This window comes from Lynx rufus, unplaced genomic scaffold, assembly GCF_022079265.1.
Source record: "Lynx rufus isolate CCGP_SWC_20201006 ecotype Redwood Valley unplaced genomic scaffold, mLynRuf1.p SCAF_24, whole genome shotgun sequence".
In the NCBI taxonomy this organism is placed as follows: domain Eukaryota; kingdom Metazoa; phylum Chordata; class Mammalia; order Carnivora; family Felidae; genus Lynx; species Lynx rufus.
Genome location: NW_025814839.1, coordinates 20,633,978 through 20,658,620, shown reverse-complemented (window position 1 = coordinate 20,658,620; position 24,643 = coordinate 20,633,978). Strand labels below are relative to the sequence as shown.

At 53.4% G+C, this 24,643-nt stretch overlaps 1 protein-coding gene across 5 annotated transcripts in view; it reads right to left on the bottom strand.

Annotated features, from left to right (window-relative positions):
- The window catches only part of TPST2 (tyrosylprotein sulfotransferase 2), a 53,092-nt gene that overhangs the window by 16,723 nt on the left and 11,726 nt on the right, over positions 1 to 24,643 (bottom strand). For 4 of the 5 annotated variants that reach the window (XR_006963628.1, XM_047087909.1, XM_047087911.1 and 1 more), the window contains one exon: positions 737 to 808. The gene's annotated coding sequence lies outside the window, so the exon portion shown is untranslated. Of the gene's footprint in view, positions 1 to 736; positions 809 to 9,523; positions 9,558 to 24,643 lie in introns of those variants that run through there. The other variant, XM_047087912.1, reaches the window with a different exon arrangement.

Sequence of the window (24,643 nt, the reverse complement as noted above, 5' to 3'; positions counted from 1 at the left end):
CCTAAGGGGTGCCTTGAAAAGAAAAAGTAGGGCAATGTGGTAAAAAGGACAGCCAGGGACCCACAAAACCAAAGGCAACTTCCTGGCCATCTACGGTCAAGGACCCCATTCTGCAGGGGCCAGAGCACCCAGCCCGGGGATTCGGGCCAGTCTTCTACCCCCCACTATCCCGCTGGACCCCACCAAGGGCAGTGTCCCAGCATCCTGGCAGTGAGGACGGTGGGTACGAGACTCAGACGTGGCTTCTTAAAGCCCTGGGTTCAAATCCTGCCTCTGCTGCTTGCCAGCTGAGACAAGGGACTTCACCTCTCTGAGCCTCTGTTTTCCCCTCAAAGAAAGGGAAGGGTAATAATAACCCTTCCTCAGGGAGCTATCCTGAGATTCGGGGAGACTCTGTGCGAGGTGCTGAGATGAGCAAGCGCACCAGAAACGCTAGTCAGATGGGACACAGAGGGCTTTGGATTCTGGCCGTGCCTCGAATCTGCTCAGCGATGCCAGCCAAATCCCCTGCCCGCTGTGGGATCCAGCCTTCTCCTATTATAGGAGAATCGTCTTTCTAAGACATGAAAAATAGCAGAGGACTGTCCCCGACATGCTGCTGGGACCCAGTGCTGCATTTCTAACAGAGAGAACACCGGCCAGGGGAGTCTGGCTGCCCCATAATGGAAGTCGGGGGAGTGGAGTAGCTCTAGGGCTCGGGCGGGGCGGGGGCGGGGGGACTTCTGGAGGCACTTACCTCCCCCGGGCACTGTCATCTCTGGGCTCTAGCCCTTGTGGCCGCTCACGGAGACTGCTCGCTGGCTGTCCCCTGCAGAGGCAAAGGAGATGCCGCGTTAGGGGTGGGTGCTGTGGAGGGGGCCCGGCCCCCTCAGAGGGGCAGAGGAGGGTGCCAGGCTCCCCAGGGGCATCCGGCGGTGATTTGGGGGGGAAGTTTTCTGGGGGGGCAAGTTGGAGTGCAGGGGGAGGCCATCTGAGCCCAAGATGTAACAGCTGGGGTCTGAACTCGCCTGGTCCTACAGGGAACGAACTGGCTTACTGTTCAGGCAGAGAGGTATGAGCTGAGAATCTGGGTTCAGGTGCTGCCGCCTTAGGGAGCTGTCGGGTGTCTGCGAACCAGGGTTCTCCCTTCCTCTTGGCCCAAGGACATTGGACATCAGGAAAAGTAAACATAAGGATAAGCAACAACTACCACCATTACATCACTAATCACCATCTGGGGCTGCTGGGTACGGTTGAACAGGCTGTGCACTGCCCAACTCCAAAAGGGCACCGCATACCTAGCCTATGATAAATAAGACGCCCTCAGAGTAGGACAGCATCCTGCCACTGCCACTGCCACATAATACTGACCCAATGCCTACTATGTGAGGACCTTGTATCATTTAGTCCCCCTACAAGGAGAGTGTGATGATCCCAATTTTCTCTTAATTGTTATTATTTTTCTAAATGCTTATTTCCTTGGAGAGAGAGAGAATGCAAGTGTGTGGGGGAGGGGGGGCAGAGAGAGACAGAGAGAGAGAATCCCAAGCAGGCTCTGCGACATCAGCACTGAGCCCAACACAGGGCTTGATCTCACAAACCTTGAGATCATGCCCTGAGCTGAAATCAAGAGTCAGACGCTTAACTGACTGAGCCACCCTGGCATCCCAATCCCAATTTTTGAGAAAGGAAAAAGACCTCAAGAGGAAGAGCAACTCACCCAGGGGACCACGGGAACCAGATCCCATCCAGATCCATGAGCCTTGGGTGCCCAGATCTTAACCACGGCGGTAAAGGAACGGGGCCATGGATAGGATGGGGTCTGGCAGGAAGCCGGGCTAATGTGGAACCAAGGGGCTCCAGGTGTACTTGTCATGCTGTGTCCTTACCATTTGGGGGCAGGGTGAGGAGTTTTAGTCTGATTCTCACCTTCCCCCATGTTACCGGTGGGATGACTGAGGCTCACGAGGGAAATTATTCCACAGACTTACACACGGAGTCCGGGGAGCTCCTGGTCCCTTTCCAGGAGGCGGGAGTGGTTAGGAACACAGCCCTGAAGCCGGACGGCTCCCTGACTCCATAAATCACCGTTCCTCGGAGCCTCAGTTCTCCTGTTCTGTAAAATAGGTTGTTGTCTGCTGAAAGCCCACGATGGCCTATTTACGGTGAGTGCTCAGAAACCTTTAGCTATTACTGTATCTGTGTTGTGTTGGAAATTATCTGGGTGTAGACTGTTACCGCGTCTCTCTGTCCTCTCTCCCTTTCTCCTCGCTTACTCCTCGCCTCTGTAGTTTGTGCCTGTCCTGGAAAAAGCAGGCTGATGAGAACTCGTAAACACAGCTGGAGAAGGGTATCCAGATGTAACCACAGCGACCAGCCACACGCGCGCGCACACACACACACACACACACACACACACACACCCTGCCTCTGAGCCTCCTGGGGGATGGGTGGCCAACAACAGAGACCTGCCTCTTGGAACAAATAAAAACAATTAGGGACGGGGCACTTGAAGCTCTTCCAGAGTCGAGATGGCTGGGGCCCAGGTGCCCTCGGGTGGCCCTTGAAATGCCACAGTGCTCAGAGAGGCCTGCTGGGGATGAGAGCTGCCCCAGACTCCCATTATTTACAGCTGCAGTCCAGTGTGGGGCACGGACCCCTCGGAAGGCATTTAAATTTAAATTAAGTAAAATGAAAAAAATTAAAAAACCAAAAGAAAGTGGTGGGAGCACCTCAGTGGCTCAGTTGGTTAAGCGTCCGACTTCGGCTCAGGTCATGGTCTCGCGGCTCGTGAGTTCGGGCCCCGCATCGGGCTCTGTGCTGATGGCTCGAAGCCTGGAGCCTGCTTGGATTCATTTATTCCTTCTCTCTCTCTCCCCCTTAACCCTGCTCTCGCTCTGTCTCTCTCTCTCTCTCTCTCTCTCAAAAATAAAAATAAGCATTAAAAGAATAAAATAAATAAATTTCAGAAAAGGAAGTTAAGGAAAACGAAAGAAAATGTTAAATTCAGCTTCTTGTGTGCACCGGCCGTATTTCAAGTGCCCAGCAGTCGTGTGGTGCCAGTGGCTACCGTGCTGGACAGTAGAGATCTAGGATGGGGTCAGTGAACCACGGACCAAATCCAACCTTCAGCCCTTAAGAATAGCTTGCACTTTTTTTTTTTTTAAGGGAAAGAGGAGGGGGAGGGGCCGCGGGGAAAAGGAGAGGCAGCAAAACCCACCTTACACACTCAGCAAAACCTGAAATGGTTAATATGTGGATACTTATAGAACAAGTTCGTGGACCCTTGCTCTGGAACATTCCCCTTATTTGCAGAAGGTTCTACCGGACAGCGCTGACTTGGAAGAAAAATGAGGTACACGGGAGGAGGTTGTGGAGTGTGTGGACATGAAGCCTCCTTTCCTTCTGGGAGGAACATCAGCATTTATTAAGCACCACTGTGCGCCAGGCACCAAACCGAGGGCATTCCGTGCCTCACCTCAATTCGTCCTTACAACAGCCCAATGGCAGGGTAGGGTGGCAAGGGGGCACCCCGGTTCTGCAGCTTAGGGATGACAGAGTCCCACGCAGGTGCGGCGTGTGCATAATTATGCCAAAAAGCAAAACCGCCAAATCGGCCGAACCGAACGGCAAACACAAACCCCAGAAGAAGAAAAAAGACAAGAAGGAAATACGTCGACTCAAGATGCCAACAGGAGTAGTGCTTGGTGATAAGTTTTCTCCCCAAGACACACTGTCACAGTCTTTCTGTGTAATAAAATAATAAAGCGACTAGTGTGTTTTTAATCATATGCCAGGTATAGTAGGGGGCCAGACTGCTTGGGCTCAGATCCCGGCTCCACCAGCTACTGGCTGTGTGGCCTTGCCAAGTCACTCACCCTCTCCGAACCTCAGTTTCTGCATCTTTAAAATGGGGATGACAGCAATACCTGAAAGGAGGCTCCCGGCGGGGGGGGGGGCACCTGGACACTTGAAATGTAGCCAGTGTGAACGAGGATCTCGCCTCGTAGGGGTGGGGGGAGCTGTAAATCAGTTAGAAGGTGGAGCTGTTCACAGGCTGGCTTTCGCTTTCTCGATTCAGCTGCAGGAGAACCTTCTAAGGTGGGGCCTTTTATCCCCATTTGATAGGCTGAGGAGATTGAAACTCGGGAGAGTTGAAGTGGTTTGCAGAAACCACACAGTTTAGTAAGAAGAAAAGTCAGTTTCCAAATCTGGTTATGTCCCTAGATCCCTGGCATCAATGTCACATGGTCAGTGGCAGCCGGGGAGGGCAGAAGGGACTCTGCTCTCTCTCTGCACTGGCCCAAGGGTTTCCCTGAATGACCGCTGGAAGGGAGGGGCAGGGAGAGGGCTGTTCGGTCTTCCAGACCCCTTTAGACCCACATTCATTCATTCCACAAATGTTTATTGAGCACCTACTATCGCCAGGCACTGATCAGACGCTGGGACACATCAAGGGCAGCAGACAGAGACCCCTGCCCGCATAGAGCTCACATCCTGGTGGGGAGCAAGGAGACCAGTGTGTGGGATCATGACGCCTGTGACACATGCTCGGAAGGAAATGCCCACAGCAGGGACCGGGAGATACGCCATATGGTGTCACAGAGGGAGAGGACATTTACACGGAGACCACACCAATCTGGGGTCGAACTCATTTGAACTTTCTAACTCAGCAGGGTTCCTCCAAGCTCAGCAGATCAACAGGTTCCCCAGGCCGGGGAGGCAGGTCGCCGGACTTACAGAGTGGCCTTGGAGGGGTGCCTGGCACCCCTGTGCCCGGGCTCAGCCACCGGCCCTGCAAACTTTCCCGGTGGGAACCAGCTTCCAAACATTCCATTACCATGGCTACTACCTACCCCGCTGACCTCACCACCCCGAGCCCCAACCCTTCCCTGGCAAAGCTGGGGAGACAGGAGACAGGTGATCTCTGGGGTAGGGCCCCTGGCGATCAGAGACCTCCGGAGACCCACTCCCGAGACAAGCCAGCCAGAGTCCAACGGGGCAAGAGGAAGAGGAAACAGAATGAATTCTGGGGCTCTGGACCAGGCTTGAGCATAGAAAGCATTCTCAGGGCTTAAAAAGGGAAGAAGAGACGGTAGGCTGGCGTGCTGCTTTAAAAGCATTAGGTCTTGGGGTGCCTGGGTGGCTCAGTCAGTTGAGTGTCTGACTTTGGCTCAGGTTATGATCTGGTAGTTCATGAGTTCGAAGCCCGCGTCGGGCTCTGTGCTGACAGCTTGGAGCCTGGAGCCTGCTTTGGATTCTGTGTCTCCCCCTCTCTCTGCCTCTCCCCTACTCGTGCTCTCTCTCTGTCTAAAAAATAAATAAACATTAAAAAAAAGAAAAAAAATTAAAAAATAAAAGTATTAGCTCTTACTTATTAAGCACTTACTGTATGCCAGGTACTAAGCTAAGGGTTTTACACACATTACTGAACTTTGTCCTCACTGTCTGGCCACCCCCATTATTTCTTTTGACCCTCCCTTATTAACCACCTGTTTACTGGAGCTCAGAGAGGTGGTGTCACCTGCCCAAGGCCACACAGCTGCTAAGCAGGGGAGCCAGGAGGAAAACACAAATCTTTGGATGTTTTTACCCAAAGTGACCAAAGAAGGGCTCCCACATGCGGTCTGGCCTCCCCCTCAGAGGCCCAGTTCAGCCCTCTGTTAAGGCACAAGATGGGGATGGGAACTGGGGAGGCCGCGGGTCATATCCCGGCTCCCCCGGTCAGCGGCTGGGTGTCCTGGGTCACTCCGGTGTGGCTCTCTGAGCCTCGGTGTTCCCACCTGACAAATGGGAATAACACCCAGACCAAAGAGAGTCTTGAGGAACTGGACGTAACTTCTACCAAGCCAGGCACAGAGTCAATACGCAAAACTAGGCGCGTTTAATATTATGAGTACTGTCCTCACAGCACGTGGACAAAGATCTGAGAAAACGAGTGGCCCGGCGAGGTGGGATCGGCAAATCGCCTCTGTGAAGGGCCGGGAAGCCAACGACCTTGGCCACGTGGGTCAGACGGTCTCAGACGCAGCTACGCCATTCACGAGAGCAACTCCAGACAACACAGCAAGGAAGGCGTGTGGCTGTGCTCTGATGTACAAAACCAGGCACTGAGCTAGATTTGTCCCGCGGGCCACAGTGTGCCAACCCCCTGGCCTGCACGGCAAGGTTACGGTACGGGCAGCACACGCGCCCAGCAGGGCTGGGACGAGCCCAGGACGCGCGAATGCAGTGAGCCCCAGCGGGAGCTGGTGTATATTCTGGTCCTGGCCCCCCCCACCTTCGGGGGAGGCCTCAGGTGGCCAGCCTTTGGTGGGTGAGAGGAAAACGTAAAATTCAGGGGAGCAAATAGTCCATTAAAAAAAAAATGAAGAAGCACGTGCACAGAATCCTCTGGTATCTGGTCTGTCGCCAAGTAAATAAAGACTCAGGGGGAGAAGCTTCTGTGTGTGTCTGGTGCTTTCCTGGACACTCTGCCTGACCAACAACCGAGGGGATAGACGCTGTTACCAGCCCCGTTTTACAGAGGGGGTAAGGTGAGGCTCAGAGAGGTGAGGTGCCTAGCCCAAGGTCACACAGATGGTAACTGTGCCTGAACTGGAACCCAGGTCCTTCCCAGCCTTCCCCACTCCTCTGGCACGGCCCCTGGTTCTGGACTTCCTGCTCAGGGGAAACACGGTATGGGGGGCCCTGCCTGGTAAACAATGCAAACAGGAGAGGCCCAAGGGACCTTGCACTGGCCACACATTCGTGGGTACACACACACACACACGCACGCAGGCATGCCCGAGGCCCCGTCTCCATTCCTCTGCCAAGAAGCTGCCAGAGGGGAGGAAATGAGCACTGGAGCAGGAGTCCATTATTAATGCAGCCCTTGAGGGGGTAGGAGAGGGAGGTATTACCTAACTTCTTTGTGCCTCAGTTTCCTCATCTGTAAAGTGGGTCTGCTAATGGAGTTGTGAGACTAAACAAATGAAGGGCACAAAGCACTCGGGACAGGGCCCTATGACTGTATCCCTGTGATTTCCCCCCTCAACTCGGTTCCCAAACCCCTGTGCAGCACACCCCTGGGTCCCACACCCAAACACTCTGATTCAGAAGTTACATGACGAGGCTCCGCGAGCTGCCTTTTACTAAGCGCCTCTCCCCTCGACCCTGCTGCTGGAGGAAATGCTACTTAGGGCCCTGGATTCGCATGCAAGGTGCCCACCCAGGCCAGGCGCTCACCCGGCGGTGCAGGGCAGCGTCAGGATGCAGCCCCGCGACGCGCTGGTCCTTCCACCTGCTCTGTGCCACAGACCCCTTCGACTGTGACATCGACGGACCCCTTCAGAGAAGAGCGGGTTTTTATTAACGTTTACTCATTTATTCTGGGGGTGCGGGGGCAGAGAGAGAGGGAGAGAGAATCCCAAGCAGGCTCCGCACTGTCAGCGCAGAGCCCCACGTGGGGCTCGAACCCACAAACTGCGAGATCATGACCTGAGCCAAAATCAAGAGTCGGACGCTCAACCGACAGCATCCCAGGTGCCCAGGTTTTATTTATTTATTTATTTTTTTTCCAGGTGCCCAGGTTTTAAATAGAATCAAATACAAGGATCACAAGGACACCAGTTATAGTAAAATCTGGCCAAGGACACGATTACCAAAAAACAAACAAAGGCTCTGATAAAGTGACCGCTGTGCTCATTTATCAAAAACAGTAAGGGGCACCTGGGTGGCTCAGTCGGTTGAGTGTCCGACTTTGGCTCAGACCACGATCTCCCGGTCTGTAAGCTGAAGCCCCACATCGGGCTGCCTGCTGTTAGCAGAGTCCACTTAGATCCTCTGTCCCTCTGTCTCTGCCCCTCCCCCACTTGCACTCTCTCAAAAATAAATCAAACATTTAAAACCAAATGAAGAAAGAACGAACGAAAGAACAAAAGAACGAACGAAAAATGAAAAAATGAAAGAATGAAAGAAAAAATGAATGAAAAACAAAGAGAAAGAAAAAGAGAAAAGAAAAGAAAAGAAAAAAGAAAAGAAGAGAAAAGAAAAGAAAAGAACAGAGATCTAGAAGCAGGCCCTACAACAAATACAACGTGCACGCAGCGATGACAAGAGATGTCTATAGCCGCTGAAATACAACATAAAGGTATGTGTGGCTCCTATTGGTGACCACGGCCCAGCTGCCTGGATCTGTCACCTACAAGGACACCTGGAGGAAATATTAAATCAGACTCAATAAAGATGTCATTGGTTCCCATCCAGACTCCCGGGCCACTAGGGGGGCCTCCAAAGCTGCACTCCCACCTCGGGAGGGGTTCGGACTTGATGGCATAGTCCCGAGCGCGGCTTGGGTGTTTTGATTTTACATAAAAAAATAAAAGTAGGAGGGGTGGCTGGGTGGCTCAGTCGGTTAAGCACAGACTCTTGGTTTCGGCTCAGATCATGATCTCGCGGTTCGTGAGTTCGAGCCCCACGTCAGGCTCTCTGCTGTCAATGCAGAGCCTGCTTCAGATCCTCTGTCTCTCTCACTCTACTCCTCCTCCAGCCTCTCTCTCTCTCTCAAAAATAAACAAAAAAAATAGTAATAAAATAAAATAAATTTAAAAAATAAAAGTAGGAGGCGATACAACTATTACAAAGAAACATGGCCTCCGCCCACGCTGGGCATCACATGCCAGCAGGTGACCTTGGCTCAAGTCTGAAGTAGAGGACACCGGGGACCAGAGTCGGGGTGACTGTGGCCCCAGACCCGGAACACGAGGCCCCGCGGGGAAGCTGAACGAGCTCTGCGTCTCAGCCACCGGCAGTGCAGAGACCCCAGGTGTGCACCTGCCTCGGCTCTACACCCCTAGCAGTGCCCTCTCCTGTCTCTGGGCCTCAGTTTCCTCATCTGTAAAATGGGCCCAAGAATTCTTCTGAGCAAGACCGCTGTGAGGATTCACAGAGACGGAGGCTTCACTGAGAGAAGGTTAGTTATGCAACCAAGCCCACGGTCCACCTTGGAATGTTTTCATCATCTCAAAGAGAGACCCCAACTGTTAGCTATCGCCCCAATCCCTTATCTCCCCCACCCATGGCAACCATGGGATCTACTCTCTTTCTATGGATTTGCCTCTTCTGAACATTTCATATACAGTCAACCCTCGAACGACATGGGGGCTGGGGGGCCGACCCCCCATGCATCTGAAAATCTGCAAACAACGTTTGACCGCCCCTGCCCCAAACTTAATAGCCTGCTGTTGACCAGGAGCCTTACCCATAACATCAACAGTCCATCAACGTATATTTTGTGTGTTACAGGTACTCTAAGCCATATTCTTACACTAAAATAAGCTGGAGCAAAGAAAGTGTCATGAAGAAAATCATAAAGAAGAGAAAATACATTTACGGTACTGTCCTATATTTATACATATTTTTAAAAATCCATGTATAAAGTGGGCCATGTATTTGAAACCTGTACTGGCCAAGGGTCAACTGTAAACGGAACAGCATGGCATGTGCTTTCAAGGCTCACCCATTGGTTTCGATTTTTTTTTATTTGCATTAAAATGTTCTCTACCTTGGGGCGCCTGGGTGGCGCAGTCGGTTGAGCGTCCGACTTCAGCCAGGTCACGATCTCGCGGTCCGTGAGTTCGAGCCCCGCGTCGGGCTCTGGGCTGATGGCTCAGAGCCTGGAGCCTGTTTCCGATTCTGTGTCTCCCTCTTTCTCTGCCCCTCCCCTGTTCATGCTCTGTCTCTCTCTGTCCGAAAAATAAATAAACGTTGAAAAAAAAAATTAAAAAAAAAATGTGATACTTTGGGGCGCCTGGGTGGCGCAGTCGGTTAAGCGTCCGACTTCAGCCAGGTCACGATCTCGCGGTCAGTGAGTTCGAGCCCCGCGTCGGGCTCTGGGCTGATGGCTCAGAGCCTGGAGCCTGTTTCCGATTCTGTGTCTCCCTCTCTCTCTGCCCCTCCCCCGTTCATGCTCTGTCTCTCTCTGTCCTACCTCGATGACAGAATTTTTGGACACCCCCCTACGTTCTGTGCCCAACGCCAAGTGCCTCGCTCACCACAGCCTCCAGGACAAACCTGGGTTTGTTTCTACAAACCGCAAATCGATGCATGGCTCTGCTCACACCTGTACTCAGGAGCTGGGGAGCCTGGGGACCCCAGAAATGCTGGGATGGCAGGGGCCACTAGGCATCTCTCCGGGAAATCCACGCACAGCGGTATAACCAGGTTCCCCCACAAAGCCCTGCTCCTTCTGGCACCACTCTGCTCAACTCGCCTTGAGAAACTCTACCACAACCGTGGCCTTGAGGTAAGCATTTATTGAGCTCCAGCTGTATACACTATGTGTCATCTCCCCCCACACCGAGCTCAGTTCTCCTTAGACAGTCACGGCACACTCACTAAGGCAGGCAGTGAGGCCAGGGGACAGACAGGGGACAGGAGCCGGGCTCATCTCTGCCGCTCCCTGGCTCGCCAGCTCTGGGCAAGACACTGACCCTCTCTGAGCCTCGGTTTCCTCACCCGTTAAATGGGGTGTGCGAGGAGATTTCCTCCCGGGGGGCTGAGAGAAGACAAGAGTCCACGGGGAGTTGTCACTTGATCAAAGTGAATGTATGCTCACTCAGTGGGCACAGAGCTGAGGGCCATGTGACCATGGTACCATCTGAGGCTCCCAGCCACCCCGAGAGGAGGTACAATGACATCCCACTTTACAGACGAGAAATCAAAGCCTCGGGGAAGTTAAGTAGCTTGGCCACCACCCGGAGACTGGTAGGTGTGGGCCAGGATTTACACTGAGGTCTGACTCCGAAACACTGGATCTTAGACATCGAGCTGGCTTCATTTGCCTTTTCATGGGCCAGACTCCTTCACTCAGAGACCTGACGCAGGACGAGGGGAAAGTGCTTCCAATCCTGCAACCAGGACATGCCTCTTCCCTCTCCGGGACTCAGTTTCCCCACCACTGACTCGCGAGGGGTGGCGGAGCTCTGAGACGCCCTTCCCTGCCCCACACCCAACTTCCGCAGCTAGAATCCTCTCTGATTCAACACCTCACGTGGTGCACCCTGTAAGATTTCACCCGCAAAAGGAGTTCAGGGTTCGCATTTGAAAAAAGACAAAAGAGGCCAGTGTCCTTATCTGTAGAATGAGGACAATGGCGGTGCCCACCTCCAGGGGCTGCTGAGAGGGGACAAGATAGCACATCCCAAGTGTCTTACCAATCCCCTGACTCCAGCTGGAACCCCCAATGCAGCCCAGGATGCCCCCACGCTCCCAGCTCTCCAAGACAAGGGCTGTGAAGGTGACCTTGGGCGAGGCTCTTAACCTCTCTAAACCTTAAAACGGAAATCGGAAATCGCTTTCCAGGTCCGCTTCGCGAGGGCTCCCCTGCTCAGTGTGGCCACGGCAGGTGGCCCGGCACCAGCATCTCAGAAACTCTTTAAGGCCTGGAAGCCATGGACTCCAGGGAGAGGCCTCGGCCACCCGTACTCTCCAGTCTTGGGAAAACCGTCCAGCTGAGGCCATCCGGATTTCACCCCACAGGGTTCTGGCGAATTCCCAAGGACAACCGCCTCTCAGGCCTAGGAGGGAGGGCTGTTCCGAGCAAGAACATTCACCCTCTCTTTGGCCATGACTGACGTATCAGGCCACCGCAGACCGCCGTGGCTTCTCCTAATTGGTCTTCCTTCCTTCCTTCCTTCCTTGGCCAGCACCCAGCTCAGTTGCCCGCCTCAAACAGGACACGGGTGATGAGGCAAGGGGCAGGGTGCCCAACAGGGGTTAAGGGCATGGGAGGACGGCTCAGGAGGGAACGAGTCCACATTTGGCTCCGCCGAGGATGGGCCATGAGACCGGGGGCGGGGGTGGGAGGCAGTTAACATCAAAAGTCTCAGTTTCCTCCTCTGTAAAATGGGCTGAGCTGCCTCCCTCAGAGGGTTGCCGGGGTGCCTACTGAGGCAAGTGCTTAGGGCCGGAGCTGAGAGAAGGAGTCCAGTACATGCCAGCTATTAAAGCATCATCATCGTCTCTAATTATTCTAATTAAACATTCCACGCTACAAACACAACAGACCCAGATGTGACCCTGTAAGAATTCATTACCCCGCAAGGCATCCTGGATAAGTTAGGGGACAGAGGTTAGCTGATCCCATGATGGTACATATTTAGGTTGGAAAAATACTCCAGAAGGGTATACCCTAAAACGCTTCATTTATTTCTCCTTCCACACCACCCCTCTGACCCCCTGAGTTTTCTAACTCTCCAATAGTGAGTATGTATCAGTGGCACGATACAAAAGAAAAGAATGGAAAAATGAAATGCGGGGGCGGGGGGGGGGGTGTTCCCAGGTTCGCGGCATAACTTGGAGACCTTAAGCTCTGGAATACAGAGCCAGCTGCCGAGACAACCCACGGCAAGCCCAGAGAGGAGAGTCTGTCTGGTCAAGGTCACGGAGCAGGCCGGGCCTGGGCCCAGCTTTCCAGACACCCAGCCCTGGGCTCCTCTCTGCTGGCCTCGTGCTGGCTCACTCCCCTAACAAGATGAGGTAGGTTGACCTTCTGATTTAAAGTCTGGCTCTGAAGTCAGGGTGAAGATCTTGGCAGGGCCAGGAGCTACGTGACCTTGGGCAGGACACTCCACTTTTGCGAGCATCAGTTTCCTTTATCTGTAAAATGACAATCAGCCTTGTGGCAGTGCCAGATGGTTTCTGTGCGGATTAAATAAAACAGTGCAGGTAAAGCACTTACTACTCTACCTGGCAAACAGTAGGTGCTCTGCGTCCTATTATTATAGTTATCACTATTATTAGTATTTGGAATCTAGTCATGTCGGGCAGGATCCTTTGAAGGGCGTGGAATGCTAACCCAGTAGGCACGGGTAGGAAATTGAGACTTAGGTACTAGGGAGCCATGGCAGGTATTTGAGCAGGAGAGGTGCAGTAGGACTCCGAAGCTGCATAGGGCTGGCAGCCAATGCCCATCTACAGGAAACTTTCTGCCAAGGTCCTCTGTCACATCCTTGGCCATCCCCCCAGCGCTGCTGTGCAAAACCAGCACAATCCCCAAGGGGGATTTCTGGGTGCCAGCTGGGCACCGGTACATGTCAAGTGATCAACAAGCCGGGGGACCTGAAGCAGCCCAGATGGCCTCAGTCCACAGGTGCGGGGACCAGGAGGTCCAAACACCCGGCAGGGGCCCCAGGGTGACAGAGGAGAGATGGCCCCTGTCTCAGAGCCATGAAGAGTGGCTCCCTTCTACTTTCCTGTGTGACCTTGCACAAGTCCCTCCCTCTCTCTGAGCTCCTCTGCCCAAATGCAAACAAGGTCTTAACTGCTTCCTTTTGCTTCAGGGCTGCAGCTGGGGGGGGGGGGGGGCGGGGGTGCTGCAAGCCTCACAATGAAGGCAACAGTGGTTTCCTCTGGTTGTTCCCAGTGTGTGCCAGGCACTCTGCTGATCCCTTCAGGTGCAAACCTTAGTTAAACCCTCACAACTCCAGGGGCGCCTGCGTGGCTCAGCTGGGTGAGCGTGCAACATCGGCTCAGGTCATGATCTCATGGTTCGTAGGTTTGAGCCCCTACGTAGGGCTTTTCACTGACAGCACAGAGCCTGCACTGGATTCTCTGCCTCCCTCTCTCTCTCTCTGCCCCTCCCCCGCTTGTATGCGCGCTTGCGCTCTCTCTCTCAAAAATAAATAAACATTAAAAAACATCTTCTAAACCCTCACAACTCTAGAAGAGGTCCTTGTATCATTCCTAGTTCTAAAATTTATTTAAGTATTCAAGTCACAGGTACAATCTTCATTTTTCTTTTTTTTTAAGAGACGGCTTAAGTCTCCTTGGAGCAAGATCTCCAATGCTGTTTTGGTTAGTTAGTTGGTTAGTTAATGTTTATTTTTGAGAGAGAGAGACAGAGCGCGAGCAGGGGAGGGGCAGAGAGAGAGGGAGACACAGAATCAGAAGCAGGCTCCAGGCTCTGAGCCATCAGTCCAGAGCCTGACGCGGGGCTCGAACTCACGGACCGCGAGATCATGACCTGAGCTGAAATCCAGTCAGATGCTTAACCAGCTGAGCCACCCAGGTGCCCCGTGGCCCCTTTTTCTAAGAGGTAACCACGGTCGATCAGTTTGGGGAGGAGCCGCCTGTCCTTCTTTCTATGAGGTCCTGGTCGGACATGTATCTGAATGGCCATCACACAGGGCCTCCCTCCTCCCCTCCTTCCACGCGCACACCATCATCTCCCGCCAGGGACCGATTTTACCCTTCAGGGGGACAACTGGCAATATCTGGAGACAGTTTTGGTTGTCACAGCCAGGGGCCATCTGAGGAGCAGAGGCGGGGTGTGGCTAAGCGTCCTATAATGTCCAGCTCAGCCCATACCACAAACGATCATCTGGCCCCAAACGTCCGTGACGCCGAGGCTGAGAAGCCCTGGATCACGCACATCCTGAAACCCGATTAATTCCCTCCACGTTAGGTCACGGGGGTATCGCACACGTGTTCGCCACTCAGTAAACGTTGCCGGAGCACCTACTATGTGTTCCCTGTAGCCCAGCCAGACCCAGGTTAGCCAGGGGTCACATGAGCGAATGACAGAGGCAAAGCCCCAGCGCTCAGACGGCGTGTTCATCCTCACAGAAGACAAGACCCCTCCTTTAAATTGTGCGAGAGCACCTCCTCCCCTTTCCCCAGCAGGGATGGCCCACCATCCGTGGCCAAAGCCTTCCTGAGCGACATTCAGGCTGTTCCCATCTCTGATACAACCGGCCCCATCGCTAAGGAGCAGGCCTCCTCTTACCCACGTGTGAGAGGCACCCTGGGGCCTTGCTAACTGCATCAGCAGGGTTCCCTGGGAGCTTGCTCGTCCCCTCTGGCAGGTTCCAGATCCAATCTGCATTTTAACAGACCGCGGGGATTCCCATGCGTGTTAAAACTTGAGAAGCACAGATCTAGGCAGCTGCGTAAAAAGGGTCCGCTGGCTGGGGAGCCGCGCGTCTCGACACCTCAGCAGAAACTGTCAAAGCGCCTCCAGAAGGCCAGGGGTCTGGGAGTCCTCCTGCACCGACTTCGGACTGTCAGACGCTGCTGTTTTTGTGAAGCTGACGACTCCTCCCCTTTTCCAGATACGAAGACTGAGGCTGAACAAGGTGTGCAGACAAGCAGGACCCCTCTCAGCTCTGGCTCTCAGGATCTGGCCAGGCCCCCCCGGGCATGTCCCCTGCCAGCTTCCTGCCTACCCACTCTGGCTGGCAGAAAGCGGCTCAGAGCAGGGAGGCGGAAAGGTCACGGCTCTCCTGGCAAAGGAAGGAAAGTTCCCGAGGTGGGGCACGAGCTCCGTGGGCTGGGCATCTCCGAGTGCCACTGGGGAGGCTGCGCTGTACCCACTTATGTCCAGTCATCCAGGACGGAGGACCAGGCCCGGGGACAGCGCAAGCCCGCCCTCATCGAGCACAAGAAGTGATGTCAGGATGCTGGGGTGAGGGTGAGGACGGGGCCCGTGCTGGGGACGGAGAGGGCCCCGGGGCCAAGGAACTGGTTGGGGCCCCAGCTTCAACTGATGAGGTGCACATATGCGCCTCAGTTTCCTCCCCCTGAAAATGGGCTCACACCAGCAGCTGCAGAGAGTTGCCGTGAGGAACTGATCCGCGCGAATCGGTCCACACACAGTAGCGTTATCTGGAGGCCTATCTCCCCCCTGCAGCTGGCACTGAACTGCCCCCCTCGACTACCCCGTCCCCACCGCCACCGGCCGTGGTCAGCTCTGCTCTCCACCCCACCCGACAGATGAGGATACCGAGGCTCGGCGCCCTACCCTTGATCGCAAACTGAGACACGGTCACGGGAGCGGTGGCCCTGCACTGACAAGGCCTGCGTTCCCCGTGTGAATTCTGCCTCTGTTGAGCTGTGTGGACTTAGGAAAGCCCCTTCTCGTTTCTGAGCCTCAGTTTCCAAAGCAGGGGGCAGCGGGGACATAATCCAGAGATGGGAGATGGGGAGCCACCCAGCAAACGGGAGACTGCCATGCCCAACGTCCCCTGATGCTCCACACTGTCACCCCTCCAAAGACCCAGCCCAGGAAGACCTGTCGTCTGTGGGCATCTCTCCTACGCCCCAAGTGCGACCTGGGTGAGGCCATGCAAAGCCAGCAGCCCCCAGGGAGGGCAAGTCACTTGCTCGAGGCCACACAGCTGATAAAGCCGTGGAGGGCAGAGCAGGGCAGGGCAGCAGAAGGTGGGGAGTCAAACCTGAGTGGGGTGCAGGCTGCAGCCAGCAGGGCAGAGAAGGACCAGGTTAGGTCTGGAGTGGACGCCGGCAGAAGCAGGCAGACTGTTGGGGGCGGTAGCCAAGGTCACTCCTGCTGGCTTTTAGCTGTGAGGCCTCTTTGAAGGAGGGGGCAGTCCTGGGATGTGCCCGCCCCTCCGCACAGGCTCCTCCTCCCTCCGGGGCCCAGTCTGGTCACCTGCCCCTACATCCCCAGCAGCCACTACCTGCCTGGGCATCAAGGTTTCTCTCTGTGGCCACAGCTCAAGCCTTGTAGGCTGCACTGTCTCCCTATGGCCGAACTCATCCCATCCTCTGGAATCTTCTCTTACCACTATGGCCGGAGGGTGTTAAGTCCCAAGGAAACCCGACCAGGTGGCTCCCCCGCCTAACCCCTTCCACGAGCCCTCAGCCTCAGTAGAACATTCCAGCTCCTCCCCAGGGGTTATGACAGCGACATCCACGGTGAGCCATGCGTGGAATCCAACTGTCCAGAAGCCACATTGAAGAAGGAAAAAGAAAAAGGTGAAATGAAATTTGATTCTAGACTTCTATTTAACTCCACATATCCAAAATACCATCGTTACGCAATATAGAAATGTAAATAAGTCAACATAAAGCACATGTATGATTTAAAATCAGTACCAAAATTAAAATTAATGAGACATTTTCCCTCTCCCCCCCACCACCCCTGCTTTAGCACTATGTCTTTTATTTTTTTAATTTTTTTTTTCAACGTTTATTTATTTTTGGGACAGAGAGAGACAGAGCATGAACGGGGGAGGGGCAGAGAGAGAGGGAGACACAGAATCGGAAACAGGCTCCAGGCTCCGAGCCATCAGCCCAGAGCCCGACGCGGGGCTCGAACTCACAGACTGCAAGATCGTGACCTGGCTGAAGTCGGACGCTTAACCGACTGCGCCACCCAGGCGCCCCAGCACTATGTCTTTTAAATCTGGGGTGTATATTCGACTTTTCACCGGGCCTCTCTGATCTGTATCTGGAGCTCACAGAATTTACGGTTGGAAAAGTACATTCGCGTCCCGAAATAGTCCCACACATGCTTCCAAGTTTTCCAAGAACGGAATCAAGTATCTGTGTTGCAATCTAAATTTAAATGATCTTGAAAATAAAACACTCAGTTCCTTAGCCACACCAGCCACATCGCAAGGGCTCGACAGCCACATGGGGCTTAGGGATCCCGGAGGGTGGGGTGGGGGTTGTGGGGGACACAGGCTGATCAAGTCCTTAACTGTGTGTGCCTGGTCCCCGCGGTCCTCTCCTGCCTCATCTCCAGGCTTGAGCTTGGAGTGAAAGCCCCTGAGCACACAGGGGTCCATCTCCAAGATTCACCAGCGCCCTGCCTCAGCGGCCCCCGCTTCCTGCCTCTTCCCACTGACTCCTTCAAAATTCAGCTCCAGATTCCTCCTTCTGCAATGGCTCCTCTGACATCCTCTGGATAGGGTGATGCTCCTAGTCCCTCTGCTCGCGCCCCTGACTGTTAACGTCACACCCTCTACTCACCAGACGACAGTAGCATCCCCTCCCCAAGGTGCACCGACCAACAGTATCTCCAGCTAGTGCCAGTGTCCCTGGGAGCGCAATCACCTCGGGGTGGAAGCCAGTGCCTGGCGCACAGAAGGCACCCAAGCGTGTGCCTGAACGCAAGAGGCGTACTCAACTTTACTCAACCCCGTGAGGCTTGCCTCCTCCAAGAAGCCTTCCGTGATGCCGTAGCCCAGTCAGCGCTTCCTCTGGGTTCCCGCAGCCCCCTGCGCTCACCTCCAGAGCCACAGCCTCCAAAGGTAGGAACTGGGTCTAGTTCGTTGCTATACTTTGAACGCCCAACCTGGAGATTGGTATATAGTAGGTGCTTAATAGATATTTATAGAACTGACCTGAGAAACAGAGAGGATTTAGGTTGAGAAAGCTCCACAGGGTGAGTGTCGCCTGTTTTAGGTCAGGGTTCTTTCATCCCAGCAAAGGTTCTAAAACAGTCACAGCTCCATCTACACGCTAAGCACTGGGCTAAACATAAAGGCTCAGACAGGTAGAGGGCTTGCCCTGTCTTCAAATCAAGGATTTTGAGGTTCAAAACGTTCTTCAAACGTTCACCCATCAGGGAAGTAAATGCAAATTAAAAGTACAATAGAAGACTGCTATACAGCTGAATCGCTTAAAAAAAAAAAAAAAAAGATAATACCAGGTGTTAGCAAGGATGTGATGCCATCAGAAATGCATCTAACTCGTCACCAAAGTCCCAATAGCACCAAATGTTCCCAAGAGCACCATCCGCAAAAGCCCCCAACTAGAAACCACCCAGACGCCCATAACCAAGAGACTTCACGTGTAAATACGAATAAATAAATATACACCCAACAGCCAGGCAGATGAACAAGCCAACACTTGACACAACACTCAGGATGAATCTCATAGACCTATGTTGAGCAGGGGGGGAAAAAAGCCGATACAAAAGAGAGCATCTGTGTTTTGACGTATGTGAAGTATTTTATACTTGATAGGTCTATAAAGTACAAAGGCAGGCAAAATTAATCTCTAATAGGAGATTTAAGGATGGTGGTCAGCCTTTGGGGAGACCTGACTGGAGGAGGGGTACGGACATCTTGTTGGAGGGGGTACAAGGCATGTGCTTTAAAAAAGATTTTTTTTAAGTTTATTTATGTATTTTGAGAAAGAGAGAGAGAGAGCAGTCGAGCAGGGGAAGGGCGGAGAGAGGTTGGGGGGCGGGGGGCGGGGGCGGAATCCCAAGCAGGCTCCACGCTGTCGGGCAGAGCTGGACGCAGGGCTCGATCCCACGACCCGGGGATCCTGACCTGAGCGGAAATCAAGAGTCGGATGCTTAACCAACTGAGCCCCCCAGGCGCCCCGAGGCACGTGCTTTTTTTCTCGATCTGGTGCCGTCACACGGGCACGTTCACCTGCAAATTCATCGAGCCGTCCACCCATGATGTACGCGGCTTTCTGTACGGATGAGAGCCTTTCATAAAAGTAGTCTTAAAGAGCCACACTCGGTCAGAGGCTGAGGAACGGTGGTGCTGCCCGGGCACCCCACCCCCACCCCGCACACCTTCCTGTTTCTGCTACAGCGGAGCACACAGGACTCCATTCATTCCCTCAACCGGCAGGCGCCCTCCCAGGGCCAGGCTCGGTGCCGGGCGCTGGGAACATAAAAGTCAACAGGGCCGAGGCCTCCGATCCCGCCACCCACAAGCCAGTTCCTGGTACACACGTCCCCAAACCCACACCCAAGAAAGGAGCAGCCAGGCTGGGGGAGCTTTTGAGGGGAGGCCAAGGAGGTGATGCCTACTTGTCTTCCTCTTTCCTCGGAGCGAGAACATTTTCAGGCGTCTTCCTTCCGGACCCCGGGCCAAACCCCGATGTTCGGGCACAGGTAGCAGGAGATTCCTACTCTGCTCCTCCAGGCTGACGACCCCTGGATTATCACCTCCAATCCAGAACTCCCTCCCCAACACCAGATTCGGGCAACCACTGTCTCCTCGTCACTGCCACTTGGGCGTTGAGCTGGCGCCCCAAGCTGATCGCCTGGTTATCCCCCCAAACACATGCTACCCTCACTTGGTGGCAGCATATTATCCGCAGGCCGAAAGGCTTGAAGGCAGCCCAAAGCAAGACTCCCCCCTCTCTCTCCCAACCCCAACCCGACCCAGCAGCAAATCCTGCCGACCTCACCTTCAAGACAGAGCCATGCAACGATTTCTTGGCTGTGACGCCAGAGGCACAGGTAGCAGAAGAAAAAAATAACAGGCGACCGGAACTTCGCGGAGAGTTAAACATTTTGTGCATCAAAAGCCAACCCACAGAAGAGGAGACAATATTTGCAAGTCACGATAACCAGAACATACGAGGAACGTGTAGCATGAGCCACCTGATTCGAAACTGGGCAAGAGAGCTCAGCAGACATTTCTCCAAAGATCTACAGATGGCCAAAAAGCACATGGAAAGCTGCTCAACGTCACTGACCATTAGGGAAATGCAAGTCAAAACCGCCACGAGAAAGCACCTCGCATCCGTCAGGAACAATGTGAATACCTCCCTGTCCTACCTGGTCCCCACCTCCAGCCCCCCTACTCGCCAACAGTGTGCGTGTCAAGGCTCCCAGATACCCTCAGGATGCAATTCTTCTCATGGCTTGTGGGGGCCTCACGATCACCACCCTGCACGCCAGCCAAACGGATTGTCTATCGACCTGATAGATGCCATGCACCCCTGATTTTCCTATTTATGTTCTCAGTCTACCTGCAACTCCAGGTGTGAGCATGTGTCCCAGGACACAGTGTCAGTTCAGGGAGGGATACGTAACTCAGTCCAGGTCTGTGAAAGTCAGCTAGAGCCTCAACAGGATCTTCTGGGGAAGCTAAGCAAATAGGGTGCGGGGCCGGAAGTATGGGGACATCTCTGGTCACCACCTGCAGAGCCTGCCTGAGAAGCCTAGGCAAGAAGATGGAGCCACGACTCCCTGCCATTAGCTGGATTCCTGGGTCCAGCCATGCCTGAAGCCATCCCTACCCCTCAACTTGTTAGTGACATGAGCCAATACTTTTTTGCTTAATTCCATGGAGCTGGGTTTCTGGCTTTGTCAATCAAGAGCCCTATCTAACAGGTACCCAAATATCCTCTACCCAACGTTATCTTGGCTTGTTATCACCTCCGCTCAAGCATCACCTTTTCCAGGAAATCTTCCAAGAACGCCCAGATTAGATTAAGTACTCCCTATGTCTCATGGTTCCCTATGCCTACCCCTCACCATTTTCTACGGTAATTGCTGTTTGCCCCTTCATCTCCCGTACTTGACTGTGGGGAGCTGATGGGCTGCGGGGCCCTGCAGCCTTTTTAAAATTTCTTTTGTATTCCCATTCTTAACGCAAAGCCTGGCACACCCACAGGCGTCGGTATTTCATTTTTTTGAGCTCACTGTGTTGATTGCCAAATGTCCTCAGGTATCAGGGAGCAGTGAAAGAATGGGTTTTGCAGGAAGAAGGACTCGAGTTTGAATTCTTCCCTATCATCTTTGTGACCATAGGGAAGTCACTTGACCTCTCTGAGCTTCATTTTCTTATCTGTGAAAGGCAAACGGCAGCTAACTCCAACGGATGGCAGTGCCTACGCCCACCTTCTCCTCCAGGGCCAAAATTCTGCCTCTCTCTTCTTTCTGCTCCATTACTGGTGTGGATTATCTGTCCCGCTGCCTACCAAACGTGCATTCTCTGACCCCCTGGGATCGGTCTTTGGGACCAGGATGGCGCTGATCCCATGCTCAGGACCAGTGATGGAGGGCTGACCAACGAGGGTACAGAAATTTAGAGATGGGCATGGGCAGGAGGGTGAAGAGGAGTCAATCCCAAGATTTTCAAGAATTACTAGAGAAATGGCTCCCTTACAGCCAAGACTGGTATGTATGCCCGGGAGCGTTCCTGGGGACAGCATGCCTGAGAATGAAGCCACCACAAAAGAAAGTCTATCTAAGAGACACATCCTAATACAGTGCAGCACCTGGATCCAGCCATACCTGAAGGTGATGTGCCTTACCTGACCCAATAAATACACCTACCTAATCGTTTCTTTTGGCCTCTACGTGCTTCCCACTTAGTGGTCTTCTCCCAGGCCCCAGAATGGTTTTTTTTTTTTTTTTTTAAATGTTTTGACAAGCCTAGGCAAAACTGATTTCCAAAGTCTTACATAGAGACTCAGGAGCCAGCTAACCACTCGAACTTCTGCCCCAAGGGTGTAGGTAGAAGTTTTCCACATGTAGAGTTTTCCACACGGGAAGCCAACTCTTACAAAAAAGTCAGGTTGTTCCTGTATATTTTGCTTTACACAAAAGTCAGGCTGTTCCCATATATTTTGCTTAGAAGGTCTTTGGCTGCCCCCCGGTTGTAATTTATGGCTTTTTCTGATTGCATTACCTTCCACTTCTTTGCTGTGGAGGTTTTGCAAGGGCTGCAGGTCAAGAGGTCGTGTCCCCAGATAAGAAGGTCCACACCTTTTTTTTTTTTTTATGGTTCATCCAAGAGGCATTTGACTTTCATCCTGGTGATACTGTGGGCATGTGAGTCTGGACAGAAGTAGGATTTGGGTGTTTGTTTTTTTTTTTTAAAGTTTATTTATTTTGAAAGAGAAAGAGAGAGCACAAGCAGGGGAGGGGCGGGGAGAGAGGGAGAGAGAGAATCTGTGCTGTCAGCACCGAGCCCGATGTGGGGCTCGAACTCACCAACCGTGAGATCACGACCTGAGCCGAAATCAAGAGTCGGACGCTCAACCGACTGAGCCACCCAGGAGTGGGCGGGGGGTTTTAAGAACACAATTTGCAGGCTTGGTTCTGAGGCCACACCAACCTGGGCATCTAGTTTCCCTGCCCCTCTATTTCCCTCTTGGACAAACACAGCCCAGGACCAGGAGAGTTTTGTCCCTCACCTGCTCATGAAGGAGACAGAACAGCAAAGGTCTCAAAGGCCCCAAGAGCTGTTCAGAACAAGAACACTTAACGGATTGAAACCCGTGAGGAAGGAGCACCTCCTCACAGCTCACTGTCCTCCGGGAGGGCCACTCCAGATTCGGAGTGAGTGAACAGCCTTTTCCTACAGAAAAATGGTTTGGGCCCTAGAGGAGGCCTTGGACCCTGTTGGAAAGTATTTCCATCTGCAGACTTGCCTGGACATGGCCGGACACAGGACCAGGTGTGGGGAGAGTCCTTGAACTTCTCTGAGCCTCAGTTTCTTCATCTGTTAAATGGGTGAACAATATAATCGTTATTGCCACAAACTGTCGAGCACTTCTGTGCAGCGGGCACTAGACAACCTTATCTATAATCTTCCCGGCACCCCAAGAGATGGTCATTATTATGATCCCCATTTTACAGGTAAGAAAACTGAGGCCCAGAGAGGGGAAGTGGCTGGCCCAAGGTCTCACAGCTTGAGTTCCGGGCAGGCGGCATTCTAATTCAAAAAGCGTCTTACTCAAAAGGCCCCATTTCCCCACCATATCATATCATCATATCCTCTGGATGCCAGCGCCACATCACTGTGAGCTTTCAAGGACACCACACACAAAAAGATAAATGTGCACCTGTTTGCTCAGGAACTGGCAAGTCACAAGTGCGATTCGTAAGGGAGAGGATTCATTTTCAGAAATACCAAATAAAAGCTGTGCTGCCTAATTAACAAGAGGTTTACAACCTGCTGCAAAGTGTACGAACTCCTCCCACCCCCCATAATGGAGTCCCAAGCCCTCGGACACCTCACTTCTGCTGCTTCTTCCCCTCTCCGTTTCACCAGCTTATTTTTGCGGGCTTTGCAATGAGCATGCGCCAACATTCGTTCCAATCAGACTGTTCCAATCAGCCTATGGGCATGGGGGATGGCCGGGTAAGGCTGTACCCTCTGTAGCTCGCAGCCAATGAGGGATCAGGGGAGGGGCTTGCAGGCTAGGAGATAAACTGCCTGCTTTAACTGCCCCCAGTGGGCCTGTCTCAGACACCCGCTCTTGCAAGAACGTTGATTAAAGCCTCCTTCACTCTGCTCCAAGCCTCCACGTCCCTCCCTCGATGGGGTCAGTGGGCTTACTTCTCACAATAGGTATTCAGGGATTTGAGAACTGAACGGCTGGAGGCAGATGCAGTTCCCTGGTGTCCTCATTACCCGCTTCATCTCGGCTCTCTCTGTCCCGAGTCCCAAGTGGAGCAGGTCCCCAAAGAGCAGAGCTGGGAAAAGGTGGCAGTAAATCATCACCTTTCGATGAAGGGGCACACGCCTGGGCGTCCTTGCCCTCGAGGACATGGGCTCCCAACCACGCGTCTGGCCATGCCCATCACTCCCAGCCCCACTAGGAAGCTGCCACCCACCGGCCGACCCCACCGGAAGGAGGCCAGAGAGGGGGCCCCCCCGCTTCCCACCCATTTCTGTGCGGCTTCATACCGCACTGGCTTGCTCGGACTGGAAGGTGAGATGGGCTGCAGACCTCCCCACCCTGTCCACCCCAGGGACTCCAGCAGCTTCAAGGCAACACTTGAGCCCTCCCCATCTGGCTCCAGCCCTACCAGTCTCACCTCCAGAAGGAGGGCTAAAAACCCCATTTCAAATCGCCACTTCTCCACTTCCCCAGACCAGTTTCTCCACTTCCCCAACTGCCATGCCCCACGTCCTTCCTCTGTCAAACGGGGACAAGAGCACCTCCCTGGAGGCCAAGATGAGTTTGTACCCAGGAGGCCCTCCGCAGACTACCTGGCACACACTAGGGCATCAGTAAGCACTGACCGCGAATATCATGGTTCTGACACCAAATACCTTCCAGTCCCCACATTGTTACTGACACTATTCCTTTTCCCTGCCACGCCTCCTGTCCTTTTTCACCTCCTCCTCCTCATAATTACATAATCAATCAATTACATAATAATTAC